At 51.0% G+C, this 3,801-nt stretch overlaps 1 long non-coding RNA gene across 1 annotated transcript; it reads right to left on the reverse strand.

Annotated features, from left to right (window-relative positions):
• Positions 1-1,399: 1,399 nt before the first annotated feature.
• On the reverse strand, positions 1,400-2,013 carry LOC143840636 (uncharacterized). The gene is made up of 3 exons (XR_013232271.1): positions 1,901-2,013; positions 1,662-1,781; positions 1,400-1,528 (listed from the first exon to the last, which is right to left on the reverse strand). It is a non-coding gene; the product is annotated as an uncharacterized LOC143840636 (long non-coding RNA).
• Between the last annotated feature and the right edge of the window lie 1,788 nt (positions 2,014-3,801).

A 3,801-nucleotide genomic window follows, 5' to 3' on the forward strand; every position in this document is an offset into this window, starting at 1 on the left:
AGAAGAGAGTCCCTCTGCGTTGCTGGTGTAGGCTTTGAAGCTGGCTTTGCCACCCTTTGGTCCTAGATCTGTTTTTTTTCCTTTTTTTGCAGATTTCATACCCGGAACACAGGAGGAGGAACAGCCTGGGGTGCTTGGACCTCCTGCCCGGCGCAGGCGGATACAGATTCAAGATGGTGAGCGTGCATGACCTGTTCCTTTCGAGCCATAGCTGCAGGACAATGTCGCTAGGCACTAACCATGTGCTCCCTTTTAATTGTTGAGAGTCCTGCTGTGAAAGTAGGCAAAAGTAAAAGCACACCATGGGCAAACAAACAATAGCCATGTGCTCGCCGGGGATTGTTTAAATTCTTGGCAGGAAAACACGGGGACAAAAAAGAACACCATGTCCACCATGGTGTGTTTTGACTTTATTGATGTTACTAACAGTTTTGTTTCTCATTTTTTGCCAACAGAGGTTCTTTCAGATGAGGAGGAGGAACCACCCCTGGCTCCAGGCAGCCCACCACCTAGAGGTGCGCTCCCAGCAGAGGAGAGGCTTACGAGGGAACGCGGCAGGCTGAGGCGCGTCTCCGTCTTGACAAGCGTGGGAGAGAGGCTCCTTGAGCACTGCTATGAGGAGTCACGGCGTGCCGCGGCCGCTGACCAAGCCATGCTCACACTCATTGCCCAGGAGGGGAGAAAATTGAGGGCAGTCCTTAGAGAGACAAACCAAATCCTACGCGAAGGCGTGGAGGAGGTGCGACTGATAAGGAGACTCATGGAGAGGGCTGTAGTGGTCATGGAAAGGGCCTACCCTCCACAAATCGCCCCCCCCCCACCACCACCCACACCAACACCACCACTTCCAGCACCCACCCCACCGACTCCCTCTCAGAATGCCTCCACCCAAACAAGAAGGAGGACTATTCTCGGAAAGAGAAAAATAAAACCAGCAGACAAGTACTCCCCCTCCTAGTTTTGCCCACTTTTTCTATTTCATGTTATCTGTGTTTTGTTGTTTGTTGAATAAAGTTTGTATTTTTGACTCTGTCTCTGTGTACCCTACTGTAGAATCTGCAAGGCCGAAAGCGGCCTCTCTAGTGATTGTCTATATTGTGGTACTGCTGTGTGGGTTGGAGGTTGGAGGGGTGTTAGTTCAAGGAGTTTTAGGAGTGTGGTGTGGGGTTAAATATGTGCGAGTTTAAGAAGTCACACTGGAATCTTGTTATAAAATTTGCAATAACATTTTAACAGGGGAAAAACATTAGGGAATGAAACTTGGAGCCCCACCAGCACCACCACCCCCCACCCCCCTGGAAAACCTATTTTTTTTAACAAAAGTATACATTTAACAGGGGAAAAACATTAGGGAATGAAACTTGGAGCCCCCCCCCCAACCCCTACCCCAAAACACAAACAGGAAACAAAACTCAGGTCCCACTGCTCCCCTGCCCAGCCCCTTCCATCTCCCTCACTCTCCTGCTCAACCTTCCCACGGACCCCCGGACTTTGCGGCGGAAGAGGTCCTCATCCTCCTTCTTCTTAACTGTGTGGGGAGGGAGAAAAAGTACACATTAGTGCCACACATATTTTCAAATTTCTTTAGTTTACATGCATACACTTTTAAGTGGCCTTAGCCACAGTGTGAGAAGAGTTGGGCAGTGGGGAACATAACCTACGTTCTTCCGCCTCCCTCTGTTGCCTTTGCTGCTCAATCTCCCCTTTCAGCTCTGCCACTTGAGCCTCCAGGGAAGTAACTCTGGCCTCCATGGCACGCAGCCTTGCCTCCACAGTTTCAGCTATAGAAATCAAACAAAGAATTTGATCACACTCCAAAAGGAAGCATCACATCAGGCTCCCATATGGCTCCATGGGGGTACACACACATGGGTCTCCCTCACAGACATAAAACTCTCACCTGCAGCCTGTCCCGAGGTGGAAGGTCCCTCTTCCTCCCCCTCCTCACGCTCAGGTGCTGTTGCCAGCTTGGATGGTGATTGTGTGGCTGGGCAAAGAAAAAGACAAATCATAATTAAAAGCACACAAAACAGAGATGAAACACAGCTGGTGGACACACCACAGTTAGAGTCTAAGCGCATAACCAAAGTGGTTCTACAGTACTGGCTGGCTAAGTCTGAGGGGGTTGACAGCATCTAAATACTTTCTCGAATTTCATTGGGGACAGTAGGGGAAAGAGGCAGCTAGTCATTCCATGCATGTTTAAGGGCAAAACACAACGAGGGCAGCACTCACCCATATGCCTCCTCATGTCCAGGGGGGGCTTCCCAGCCTTCTCCCATATTTTAACCATCTGGTCGTGGAAGACCGTCCTCCCACTTGGCTGCGGGATCCCCCCCCACTGTTCCAGACTGTTTAGGAAGTCCAGCTTAAGTCGCTTGAATTTTGTCCGGACCTGCTCCCAGGTCCGGACGTAGCCCCTCTCCCTCAGCTTTGAAGCCAACACCAGGTAAGCACCCTTGGTGTGGCAGTGGGTGCTGGCCATAAGGCGGCCAACACTTTTCGATTGGAGCACAAGCTCCAGAAGTGCCTCAGCCTCGGCGCGCTGCCAGAAGGAGCCCTTCCGTGGCTTCGGCATCTTCGGAATGACGGTTAGGGAACGAACGTGCGTTGCTCCGATCGACCACCCCGTTTTTTAAATGTATCAAAGCTGCCCACCAATAAAATTATTCCTTGGAACATGAGTGGATTGATCCTCCGGTTTGACAGGGGTCGCCAATACTTCCTGGCTACCCGCCTCCCCGAACTTTCCCCATTCAGCGCTTCCGTATTGTGTTTGTCAATTTCAGTGGGGAGTTAGCATTTAGGGCTGTCAAAGTGCTTTTGGACCAGAGAATCCCCGTTTTTTTGCTGGCAAAGTACACAAACCGCACAAGACAAGGTTAAACAAAGAACACAAAACTTTATTCAACAACAGAGTAGGAAAAACAATTAAACACGCCTCCTGTTTCTGTAGATGTGGGTGGCTATGGCGTCCCGAACCTTGCACCCCTCAGCATATATCCTTTTTCTCCTTGCTTCAGGGATGTCCTGTGTATCCTGAAGGACTACAGGTTCAGGTTCGTCCTCAGGGAAGGGGATGTTATGTCCCTTGTCCTCGCATATGTTGTGCAAAATCACACATGCGATTATCAGCGGAGTCACATTGTCAATATGTACATGGAGTCGTGACATTAAACAACGGAACCGTGACTTCAAACGTCCAAAGGCACGCTCCACTACATTCCTTGCCCGGGAGTGACTGAGGTTGTAGTGGCTCTGCACGTCCGTCCTTGGCCGCTTGTAGGGAGTCATGAGCCAGCGTCGTAATGGGTAGGCTCCGTCCCCGAGGACCAACGCCGGCACACGCACGCCCTCAATGGTGGCGGTGGGGTTTCCTGGAACAAAGACCCCTTCGTCCATGGCTTTCCTGAGGTTGGATTCCCTGAAAACAAGGGCATCATGCCTCCTGCCACTCCACCCCACCTCGGCATCGATAAACCGGCCGGAGAAGTCCACTGTTCCTTGCAGGAGAACAGAGCAAAAGTCCTTCCTGTTCCCGTACTCTTTTATGCTTCCCCCGGGGGCACGGATAGGGATGTGGCTTCCATCGACGGCCGCAAAACAATGCGGGAATCCAAGCCTGGCAAACCCGTCCATACTCTGGAATAAGGGAAAGAAAAGAATATAAGCCATTGCATGTCAGCGTGGGGTGTATCGCGTCTTCGTTGCTGACCTGTCAAACAAGAAAAAAAATTTAAAGGGCAAAGGGGATAGAATGACACTCACCGCTCCAAGCCGGTCTCCGAGGCACACGACTTT

Source organism: Paroedura picta, chromosome 6 (assembly GCF_049243985.1).
Source record: "Paroedura picta isolate Pp20150507F chromosome 6, Ppicta_v3.0, whole genome shotgun sequence".
In the NCBI taxonomy this organism is placed as follows: Eukaryota; Metazoa; Chordata; class Lepidosauria; order Squamata; family Gekkonidae; genus Paroedura; species Paroedura picta.